General features: G+C 40.8%; 1 protein-coding gene and 1 long non-coding RNA gene across 2 annotated transcripts in view; one reads left to right on the forward strand and one right to left on the reverse strand.

Annotated features, from left to right (window-relative positions):
- LOC115299624 (inactive tyrosine-protein kinase transmembrane receptor ROR1-like) overlaps positions 1-12,539 on the reverse strand; it is a 116,848-nt gene that overhangs the window by 50,376 nt on the left and 53,933 nt on the right. The gene's annotated exons all lie outside the window — the stretch shown is intronic.
- LOC115299626 lies at positions 1,094-2,833 on the forward strand. The gene is made up of 2 exons (XR_003912267.1): positions 1,094-1,176; positions 2,595-2,833. It is a non-coding gene; the product is annotated as an uncharacterized LOC115299626 (long non-coding RNA).

Genomic DNA, 12,539 nt, shown 5'->3' on the forward strand with positions numbered 1-12,539 from the left:
CTCCCCTCCCCAGGTTGCTGGCATTTGTAGGTACAGATAACACATCTCTCCCATTCCCTGGCAGGCCCGGGGGAACTATCATTTTTACTAGGATGAAGTCATATATTAAACAATAACATGGTTTCTGTCAACATCAGGCCTTTAGGCCTTTGTTCTGTCTTCCCCCACAAACATATTTATATTGGCCCCAGCTAACCATATCCCACTTTCCATTTGCATTTGCAATCCCTTATGTCTCATCTAGTATCCAATATGCAGGAAATCAGGCTGTAAAGGAACTGGTGGTAAACCCAAGGCACTTTATTAATTCCACTTCGAAGTCCCCAATGGCAGTGAGGACTGGGAGGGCTTATTCAGGTTCCTGTGCCAGCGCCCTGCTTTCCTGGACATTGGCCCATATACCCCTCTTAATCCAGAGCTCCAAAAGGAGTCTCAGCAGGCCACTTACGTACAACTCTGAAAGAAGAGGCCACAGCAGACCCCTAATAAGAGGAATGATAGCAAACTTCCATCGAGGGCCTGTTATGTGTCAGGCACTGTGCTAAATGAATTATACACATTATCACACTTAATCTTCACAATCCTCTAAGCAGATGCTATTATTGCCCACATTTTTACAGAAGAGAAAACCTCACTGGTTCTCTGCACCCCCAGAAGCTTCTCGGCTCTAAACCAGGCAGCAACAGCACGGTCCATTACCTACTCATTGAATATTTGGTTATTAATCAAGTGCTTTCTTTGTGCCAGGGGTAGAGGACACAAAGATGAGTGGTTCTGCTCAGACTGCTAAGCCACAGACCACAAAAGAGTGTGAAACAGAGAAGCACAAATGTGTCAAAAGTAAAGGAAGGAAATTCCCCTCAGGTAGGCTCTGGCAGCTAGAAAGGGAGATAACACCTTCCTTATTGGCTATTCCTTCTTCTCTTAGAACATGGCCAGGGGCTTCATCCCACAGAACTCCACTTCTCCGTCACCTGCTGAAGGCCTAGGCTGCCCTAAGAGGCGAACCTGGAATGGCCTAGACTAGAGAGTGGTAGATTTAGTCTGTCTTGTCCCATGAAAATCAGATACATACCCGTGTATCTCTTTCTGTAGTTCCCACTCATCCCTGATGCCGGAGAAGTCCAGATGAAGAGGGAACCCATGATATGCTTCCTCAAAGAGCCTCAAAGGCTTGTGAGTGTGTGCATGGGGGTGTGTAGGTGGGGGGGGGAAATGGGACGTGAGTTAAATATTAGTACTGTAAGCTCTGTTAGGCATTTTGTATGCATTTTTTTCATTTGATTTCATTTATTCTGTTTACTTTTATTTATTTAACATAATTTTCACACTTGCCTGCTCTCCAGGCCATCCCAAAACTTGTCACTTCTTTATAACTCTCCTAGCCCACCCTACCCATCACCAAACCACCTTTTTCTATGTCTGGACTAGTACAAGAGCCTCCGTCCACTAGTTCTCCAGCCTCTATACCTGCTCTATCCTCCACACAGCTGCTAGAGTGCTCTCCTGATTGTAAGTCAGAACACGTCACTCCTTTAACTAAAACCTTTCCATGTTTTCTATCGTTCTTGGAATGAAGGCCACAGAGCACGGCAGGATTTGGCTCCCACTTACCTTTCCAGCCTCACGTCACATTTCCCACCCCTCATCACCCATTTTCATCCACAGTGGCCTCATTTCCATTCCACGATTGTGCCAAACCCTTTTCTACCCCAAGATTTTTGCTCTTGCTGTTCTTTTGCCTAGAACAGTCTTCCCTTAGTTCTGAACAAGGCTGGCTCATTCCATTCTCCAGATATCAGCTCAAATGTCAACTCCTTTGGAGGAAAGCCTTTGCTCACCAAGCTGTAAAAGCAGTCCCTTCCTTACACCCAATTACACATCACTTAATCTTCTTCCTATTTATTTGTTTGTGTGTTTATTGTGTACTTCTCCCACGAGAACCAAGTTCCATGAGGACCAAGAACTTGCCCAGTGGTGTTTACCAGTGTAACCCTGAAGCCTTGGCCTGGTACACAGTGATTGCTCAATTCGTATTTATTGAATTAGCAAATAAATAACAGTTCAAGGTTAGCAAATGAACCTTCTCAAAGATTCCTGAGATATCTGTCTCAGGACATTCTCATTGTATAGCTCAAGAAACTGAAGCTGAAAGGCAGGGACAGGATTCCAACCCAGGTCTGCAAGGCTCCTATGTCAGACCTCTTGTTACTATGCCAGAAAGTAACTCAATTTCATCAGAACACAAGAAAGATGCATACTACCAACATGGATGAACCTTGAAAACATTACGCAAAATGAAAGAAGCCAGACACAAAAGGCCACATACTACATGGTTCCATTTCTAAAAAATGTCCAGAAGGGGCAAATCCATAGAGACAGAAACAGATTAGTGGTCGCCAAAGGCAGGGGGGCAGGGAGAGATCAGGACGGACTGCTTGCTGGGTACAGGGCTTCCTTGTAGAATGATGCAAATTTTCTCCAACTGCGTTGTGATGATTGCACAACATTGTGAATGTACTAAGTGCCACTGAACTGTATACTTTAAAATGGTTTAAATGGTAAATTTTATGTTATGTCTATTTTTACCACAGTAATAGCAACAACAATGAAAAAGCAAGAAGGATTTCCCAGGCGAGGAAGGTACCCACAGCCATTTGGAGGATGAAGCAGGCAACCTCTCAAAGCCGTGGACTCCTGGCCCCTCTGCTGTGCTGGTGGCAGACACAGGGGTCGTGCGTCCTCCTCCCATTGTCCTGACCCTCTGCAACGGTCTGCCTACTGGCACAGTGGACTGTTTCCAAATTAACACTAATCTAAAAGAATAACATTTCACTTTGCAACTTGGTGGTGTATCTCTGCAATTTACCTTTTCTCTTTAATCAGGATGACTCTCCCAAACAATCTCACACACACACATATATTTTTAATCCAAGAGGAAATGTAGCCTGCTGAATGCAGCTTTGAAATCCCGTCCAACTAACCGCTCCTGCTTTTTGAATTTCTATTTTTAGTGCTAAGCAGAAAAATGATTCAAACAGATACTATGCTGGAGAAGTCTGAGTTCTGTAGTGTTCTGGTCAAGGAGAGTCTCTTTGAAACAGAAGGGAGGGAGGCCGTGGTGGGGATCAGGATGGAGCTTTTTGCTGGAAGATGTGCTCACACCTCTTCCCAGTCCCAAAGCCAGAACCTCATCCATTTTAACAAAATGCTTCTCCTTTTTGCCCCCAAACACTAAATCTCCCTGTGCTTTCACCATAAGAGTGCTTTTCTAGGGTTAGGAATCCTGGCTTCTTGATTTTTGATTTTGTATCCTGAATTCAGTGACATAGCCTGAAAAACCCTAAGGCAATAGAGCTTTCAGGACTGTTTACAATGAAGCCACAGGGCCACGTGTGCACTGCCTTTCACCAGAGAAAGTGGTCACCAGGGGGAGTGGGCTCACCAAGGGGCCATGGCTGCCTGAAGACCGAGGCCCTGATAAATGAATGAACAAATGGCACATCAACATTCCATCAGTACTTCAACAAATGCCTACTAAATGCCAATCACTGTGCTAAACCCATGACTTCATTTTAATGGAACAAATTGTTCCTCAACTCCTACTGTGCTCTGCTGTGCACTGGGAACAGAGTGGACAAGATGCCCAAGTGGCTGCGGCTTTATGTCCTGTCTAGATTCTGGAGCTGTGCTGTCCTATATGGTAGCCACTAAACAGGTGTGATGACGGAACAGCTGAAATGCAGCTAGTGTAACTGAGAAAGTGACATTTTAATTTTATTCAATTCTAATTAGTTGAAATGTAAAACTGAAGCTGTATGACTTCATTTTCCTTGAATTGCTGCCTCATGTGAGATTTTATTCTTTTACGATAATCCATGTATTGAGTGCATTGTTTCCAAAACTGCATATTAACGCATCACAAATCTAGAATGTGTAAAGACTGATTCAGTTCAAATGATTTTTTTCTATACACCATGTAACATTGTAATCTGCTAATTTGAATGTTTTATGCAGACAGCATAAGTTATGTAAAACCAATGCAAATCATATTCACTAATGAAATGGAAATACTATTATTTTTGTTATAATACAGTTAGTTCATTTTTCTAGTTTAAAAAAAAGTATGGAAAAACTTTAAGTTTAAAGTGAAAGTGTCATTACTTCAATAAAGTAGTATTACTGCTGCAGAACTGAGTGCAGATTTGGAGGCTGGACTGGACAATGACCAGAAAAGTAATGAGAAGAAGAGGCTAAATTGAGATGTGCTGCAAAGTTCACAATGAATGTCAACTGAGTTTAGCCAAAAGTTGTTTGTTGTATTACAAAAAAGTAAAGATTTAAGATGGCATTTTTAGCATATAAAATACAGTTACTTTGATTTTTAAAAGGGTCCCTTCCAACAACTGAAAAAGAATCAATGAAATTAGCCATCTATAATCAGAATGAAATGTCCTAACACAATTTTCTTTACACAATTAAAAAAATTTTTAATGTTTATTTTTTTTAGAGAGAGACAGAGCGTGAGAGGGGGGAGAAGCAGAGAGAGAGGGAGACACAGAATGAATGCAGACGCCAGGCTCTGAGCTGTCAGCACAGAGTCCAATGCACGGCTCAAACTCACGAACAGCAAGATCATGACCTGAGCTTTAGTTAGATGCTTAACCAACTGAGCCACCCAAGCGCCCCTTACACATTTTTAACAGAATCTGAGCTTGTAACTTTGGCCAGGTATAAAACCACTTTTAGGTGGAAAGATGGGGAAAAATTATTATTTTAGTTGTGGATAGCCTAGAGAATGTAAAACCTTTCTAATAAAATCAAAGATCAATTGATCCACAGTTTGAAAATTTCTTTCTTTTAATTTAAATGAGTCAAGAGATAAAAGAGAAACTGGCCAATTAATACTTCAGGTACCTTTTAGCTTAAATGACTTCTAAATTCACAAAGAAATGTCAATTTGCAGCCTATAAAATTGCACTCTTTAAAGTGGGTGTTTTTTTGTTTTAATCTTTCATAGCTGTCAAAGAATTTCAGTTAGATATAAAAAATTAGTTTCTATCATGATGGTACTTCAGCTGTTACATCAAAAACTTATAGACTTAGTGGTAATCTTAAAATGAGACTGAATGGTTTTCTTATTGCTTTTTTCTACTGTATGATACAGACTGAAAATATCTGTGCTCAGCTTTCTGAAGCTGACTATGAAAAGCATCACGGATACAGTTGTTAAAATTATTTCATATATGCATGCAAATGGAATCATTGCCAGTTTATAGAAATGTTGAAAGGAATCAAAGGCAATAAATTTAATGATCTTGTGTTCATTGCCAGTACTTGTTGATTAAATTGTGGAAGAGTTTTACAAAGATTTACTTTGCTGTTAACTCCAATTCAAGATTTTCTTTGAAACTGAAGGGATGCTTGCCAACTACTCAATAATCAAAAGAAAAAAATGGTAACATGATTTACATTTTCCCACCGATACCATTCTGGATATAAACAAGCTAAACTTCAGCTCCAAGGAAAGGAAAAGCTTATTGTAACCTAACTAGACAGGTATGAGAATGTAGGTTGTAACTGAGACGTTTCCTAATACAAACCAACAAACAAAGCTTTTACACACTTGGCATGAACTGATAGGCAGGAGATTTTAACTCTAACTGGAAGAGTTTTGTAAATTGCAAAAGCTGCAGGAAAAATTTGAAGAATGCTATGTTGGTATTGATAAGTTTAGTGCTTCAATTCATGCAATGCAACTTTGGATTCAATATGAATAATACTGAGTTAATATAAGATTTAGTAAATTTACACAACGTGAGTAAATATAATTTATTTTTATTTTTAATTTTAGAAAAATTTTAAATTTGTATTTATTTATTTTTGAGAGACAGAAACAGAGCACAAGTGGGGAAGGGGCAGAGAGCGAGGGAGACAGAGTCTGAAGTAGGCTCTAGGCTCTGACCTGTCAGCACAGAGCCCGACATGGGGTTTGAACTCAAAAGCCATGAGATCATGACCTGAGCAGATGTTGGATGCTTAACCAACTGAGCCATCTAGGCAGCCTGAGTAAATATAGTTTAAAAACTGATATTCTTGTTGTACAAAGTCAAATCAATTCTTCTGAAAAAAATGAACCAGTTTTGGAATATGGATGTGAATATTAAAGAAAAATCATTTTTTTGGTATTTGATTTGGTTATTGGAAAAATTTGAGTATATTTGAAATAATTTGGGAATGTGAATCTATGTTCTTAATTGTTCATTTTATAAAACCGAAGTACAGATCAAGTATTTTCCATGAAAATTTATTATCCAAATTTTAAGATGTTATAAATACAACATATATACTAGATTTTGAAGACTTAAAAAAGAATATAGCTCATTAATATCTTTTATATATTTATACTGATGTCATGTTGAAATAATAGCATTTTGGATGTAGTTGAGTCAAAAAAAGTATTAAAATTAATTTCACCTGTTTTTTGGCATGGTTTCAAGTTTTTATTTAAATTCCAGTTAGTCAACATATAGTGAAATTTTTTAAATGTGGTACTAGTAAGTTTAAAATTACTTATATGACTTGCATTGTTTCTAATGGGCAACATTGTTCTAGAGACACAGGTGAATATTATAGCACTCACCATATTCTCTTTATTTTTAAAGTTTATTTATTTTGAGAGAGTGAGAGAGAGAGCATGAGCAGGGGAGGGCAGACGGAGAGAGAGAATCCTAAGCCGGCTCTGTGCTTACAGCACTTGATTCCCTGAACTGGGAGATCATGATCTGAGCCTAAATCAAGAGTTGGACACTTAACTGACTGAGCCATCCAGGTACTCCATTATATTATATTCTAATGGCCTTAGGGTTAGGGTTTCCTGTGCACACAGAGCATCTACCCAGCCTAGTTCTGGAAGAACTAGCAGAGGGCAGGACACTAGAAATCTACCACAAAAATACTAGGCCATCTAACAGATGTTTGGAATGACAGATCCATGATAGCTTCTCCATTATGTATAGAACATGTCATATCCCAATGGCAACCATTTGCATTTGGGTTACTTCATTATCCAAGTTCTAGTTGTAGGTTCCTGACTTACATGCTAAGCAAGGGCAAGAGGGCTGGAAAGCATGGGTTTATCTCAGCTGACCTAAATTGACCCCAGACTAATATGCAGAGCCACCAACTATTGGCAATCACTGTGGAATGTATTTACTAAAGACAAATGCTGTTCTATGAGTTCACGACTTGTTAAGTCAGGATGTATCAGCTTGCTAGCACTATTTAGTAACAATAGTGGGATTTATGATTTGCACCCAGGTTCAGTGGAGTCTTGGGGTTTTGACAGTTGAGGCTTGTCACTTGGTAAAGTGTGCCTATGTGACCAGCTCACTGTGAGACCTCCACTACAACCTGCCTGGACCTCTTGGTACTCAGGTGCTTTACATGCATGCCAGCGGAGGTTCAAGACCTGCAGACAAAGGGTGTCCTGTGCAACCCAGCTGATGGAGGGAAAGGCTTGCACCTGAGATCCTGGGACCCCCTGCATCGCAGATGGACCTCTTACTGTTGCTGTGCTGTATTCATTGCCTGTGACGGAACTGCTCCATGAGGATAAACCATTTGAATTCTGTGAGTCCTTTTAGCAATCAAACACATAATGTAGCTTAGGTGTAATTCATGTTAGAGGTGATCCATTGATTGCCTCCCCAAGTAAGGCTAAAGCCTGACCCCAGGAGTCTACCTGCCTAGGCCCAGATTGAGGATGCATTCTCTGCTAGATGAGTCTCCTTAAGTGAGTGCATTGACTGAATATTTACGTTGAAAATGAACCCCATGATGACAGTATTAGGAGATGGGACCTTGGAGAGGAAATTAGGCCATGAGGGCAAACCCCTCAGATATGGGACGAATGCCCTTATAAAAGGGACCCGGAAAGCTCCCTTATTTGGCCATGTAAGCATACAGCAAGAAGATGGTCTACAACCTAAGAATGCTGGCACTCAGATCACAAACTTCCAGCCTCCAGAACAGTCAGAAATAGATTTCTGTTGTTGACAAGACACCCAGTCTTTGGTACTTTGTTACCACAGCCCAAACTATGACAGTGACTTACTTAATCTGTACAATGGGAAATTAATAGTGCCCAGCTCAGAGAATTCAATGAGTTCATCCACACAAAGTTTTATAAAGATGTCTGGCACAGAATAGCACTTAGTGTTTACCACTTCAAAAATTATTTTAAAAATTATCTATTTATTTATTTATTCTGAGAAGCAGAGAGAGAATCCCAAGCAGGCTCTGTACAGTCAGCTCAGAACCTGATGTGGGGCTTGATCTCACAAACCATGACTCGAGCCAAAATCAAGAGTTGGATACCTAACTGCCTGAGCCATCCAAGTGCCCCTGCCATCAACAAATTCTGTCTCTAGATTTCCAAGAAGCAAATTTCTACAAGTTTTCTGTCCTTGTTTTTAGCCTCCAGGAGTTCATAATATTGAGTTCTAGACTCAGAGCACCCCTCTACACAATTAAAAAGAACTTGTAACTGATACAAAAGAGCACAGGGATAATCATTTATCAATTTTTCCATTTTTTCTAGACAGGAAAGTAAAACACCAGGCTACCTTGTCAAAACTATTGGATGCTGTGAGATCAAAAAACATTTTAAAAAGTTCTGAAAATATAAATAGTCATACAAATGTAAGAGATCTTATTCTTGTCCCTTTATATAACCTCTCAAGAATTTTACCCTCTTCAAAGCTCTGCCCATTCATGTGGGCAGTGTTGACTACACTATTTTCAACTCACAGTATCCTCCTAGTTTGCCTCCACCCCAGCTTTCCAGTGGCATAGAAATCAACCTGGGGTACTGACACTAGTGCTGGCCCTGTTTGCCCTCAGATTCAGTCCTTGACCTTCTCCTGTTCTGCTCAGGATCCATGAGAGATGACTCCTGCAGGCTCAGTTCTCAGACTTCCCATGTCAGGCAGCTTCATGTAGAGTTTCCTCAATGGAAGGCACTGGCTGGTGCTTTGGAAGTGGAGACAAAGAGAGAAAGGAAGTGTTTCCCCTCACCTACTTTCTGCCCATGTTGATCAGGAGGAAGAGCTTCTCATGGCTCCTGTGCCCACAAAACAGGCTTGCTACCATGCCAACCTCCACAGACGACCCTACTCTTGGGCTCTGGTAAAACCACCTCTTCTCTTTGTCCCTCGAGTCTAGGCATGGCCGTGGCTTCTGTCTGTTGCTGATTTTTTGAGTAACATCACCAACTTTCAGCATAGTCGAGAGTATTCATAAAATTTCATTTATTGTGTTTGTTGTATGATCTGGTTGTTTCTTTTAGAAAGCCCTATGAGTGTACAGATGGACCTGTATTCGTAAGTCACACATGCACACCAGTGTCCTTATTTTCCTGTCAACCGTCAGAGTCTGCCAGTCAGGCATCATTGTCATCTGATCAATGCTTTCAAAACACCCATGTGAAGACATCAGAGGGCTGTCTCCATCCTCACATCACAATGCCTCCTGCTGTGATCCCACTGCTTAACTTCAAATAGAGGCACTCGGCTCACAGACAGCTGCTTGCCCTTCACCCAGGCAGGTACCACACCAGCTCATAATTGGTGCTGGTGAGTGGGGGTTCCTATGTGAAAATTCTCTATAAAATCATTCTCACTGATTGATCCCACTATACAATGTCCCACTATAGAATGAGCAACGTGCAAGCACAACAACAGATAATTAAGGACCATTAACCCCTCAGAGCAGGGAAAGAGAAACCAAGGGTAAATTGCATGAAATTCAGAACTTTAAGAGGTCTTCACTATAATAAAGGAATGAACAAATTGAGTGACAATGAGCCATAAAATTTAGAGTTAGAAGGATTCTTAGATGACATTGAACTCAAACTCTTCAGTTTAAAAAGAAAAAAACTGAGGCTTCCAAAAGCAGTATGTCCAGGGTCACTGGCTACTGAATGATGCAGAAATGACTAGAACCCAGACAGGTACCTTTTCTCTAGACCCTAGTTTCTCAACATATGTGGACCAGCAGAACCAGCACCTACTGGGAAAGTATTAGAAATACAGAATGTCAGGCCTCACCCCAGATCCATACCTTTAGAATCTGCATTTTAACAACATCCTCATGTGGCTTACATACACATTATAATTTGATTCTGACTGGCAGACCCTGAAGGCTGATGGGAAAATAGAGAGAACTTGTTTATGTGTGTGTTTCATAAATCACACAGCTCATTACTGATTTGTATACTCAGAGCTTTCTAAGAGAAATGAATTACACTCTGATTCTTCTGGAGCTTTCTGTTCACCCACAGTCAGAGTTGAGGTAGAGATTTTTCTCCATTTCTTGAAAGTACTTGCTCTCTCTGTAACTTATAGCAGAAGCTGATATTAAAACTCAAACACAGGAAGGGAAAGGGTAAGTGATATAGAATGAGGACTTTTAGATTGGTTTTGCTGCCTGGTACTCACTTACATGATTTGAAAAAAGCCTCTAAAAACCAGAGACCTAGAACACAGAAGGCACTTGATAAGAATGTATTGAGTGAGGGGCACCTGGGTGGCTCAGTTGGTTAAGCGTCCAACTCTGGGTTTTGGCTCACGTCACGATCTCACAGTTGGTGGGTTTCTGGGTTCAAACCCCCTGTCAAGCCCCAAGCCTTGACTGGGATTCTTTCTCTTTCTCATTCTCAAAATAAACAAACATTTAAAAAATGAGTTGAGTAAATGAATAAGACTGTATCATATGTAGACAAAAGATTTCAGGACACAAACTCTTGGTGTCCAATTTAACACAGTTTTCTGAGCATCCACTATGTGCTGGGTGCCAGGTGAGGTGTGGAAATGCATTCAAGACTAACGTGTAGACTGAGAAGGTTCATGGCCTGATAGACACACTTTCCTAGAAAGCAAGGACTTATCTTTCCTCTTCTCTCCTTAAATGTGCCTTTGCACACAAAGATATGCTTTGCCAATATTCACAAGTATCGTTTTAACTGGAAGCTTTCCACACCCCATTCATACAGTCGAGATTGCTGAGTGATGGGGGTGGATGTGGACACAGACATTTGGCTTCTCAACCTTCTGTACTTTTGGATCTATTCCCCACCGGGATTGGGAAATCCTTCTTATCTAATCTCTCCACATTCCCTCCATCTGCCCCTTCTCTGTAGAGCACTGAGTCTCAGGCAGTTTGAGGAAGAATGGAGGTCAGTTACTTCAGTGAAGTGATGGCCCCCCATGTGCGGGACCAGCTGCTGAGTGACTTCCTGGTTTCCCCTCCACAAGGCACATCCGACCTTGGACTGCCTGAGTAGCTGCGTTGAAAGTTATCCTTGAGTTTATCTTGAGTTGAAAATTACATTATCGCTTCCTGGGCTGGGCCAGTGCCCAGTAACACTTCTTCACTGTGGCTGAGACTTGGAAGCAGATAAGAGAAGGAAGGAATTCATCAAAAGCTGGTCACTTTGTCTTTCTGCAAAAAGGGACTTGAGCCAAAGGTCAATAAAAGAAAAGGAAATAAAGGCTTCAAGATCTCTTGTTAGGGTTCACAGCAGGCGATGTTGTCTAGAAAGGCTCTGGCTAGAAAGAAGGCATAGCTTCTTACCTCAAATAGCAATGATGAGTCAATTATGCTTCGATTAAAATAATAGCAAGAATAAGGATGATGATGTCAGCCAGTATATGTTATTAAGCTCCTAATATGTGCCAGGCACAGTGCTAGCTATTACTTTATGTGCGTTATCTTATTATTTCATTTATTCTTTGCAACAATCCTATGAGATAGATACCTTTTTTTTAATCAAGCCCCCCGTTTTAAAAAAACATTTATTTATTTATTAAGAGAGAGAAAGAGAGAGAGAAAGAACACGGGAACAGGGGAGTGGGAGAGAATCCCAAGCAGGCTCCATACTGTTAGCGCAGAGCCCGATGCTGGGATCAATCTCATGGATCTGTGAGATCATGACCAGAGCTGAAATCAAGAGTCAGACGCTTAACTGACTGCATCACCCAGGAGCCTCTTTACCATGCCCCTTTTATAGGCTGATTCTGCAGTCTGTTTCAGAGAATGAGAGAAAAGAAAGAAGTACAACTTGAATTCATTGAACTTTATTAGGCCCCATGCTCAGAATTTTCATGTGTCATTAGATATGTGAGACAGTGGAATCAGACAGTCAATAAATAGCTCATTCACTCGAGGAGTACTGACTGAACTCCACGAGGCGTCATGCTCTATGTTCATTGCTCATTACTGCTAATGACAATCTTATGAGATGGATACTGTGTCACAGAAGAGGACGATTAGATGTCTTTCCTCCCTCCTTCCTTCCTTCTTCTACCTCTAGCCCCATCCTTTCCTTCCTCCCCTTTCCCTTCTATCTTTCCTTCTTCCCTTCTTTCCCTTTTTTCTTTTCTTTTCTTTGTTCTTATAAATGTTTACTAAATGCTAGCTATGTTCTAGGACTGGGATAAAGTGGTATATGAAGCAGACATGGTTCTGAACTCATGAAG

This window comes from Suricata suricatta, chromosome 8, assembly GCF_006229205.1.
Source record: "Suricata suricatta isolate VVHF042 chromosome 8, meerkat_22Aug2017_6uvM2_HiC, whole genome shotgun sequence".
In the NCBI taxonomy this organism is placed as follows: domain Eukaryota; kingdom Metazoa; phylum Chordata; class Mammalia; order Carnivora; family Herpestidae; genus Suricata; species Suricata suricatta.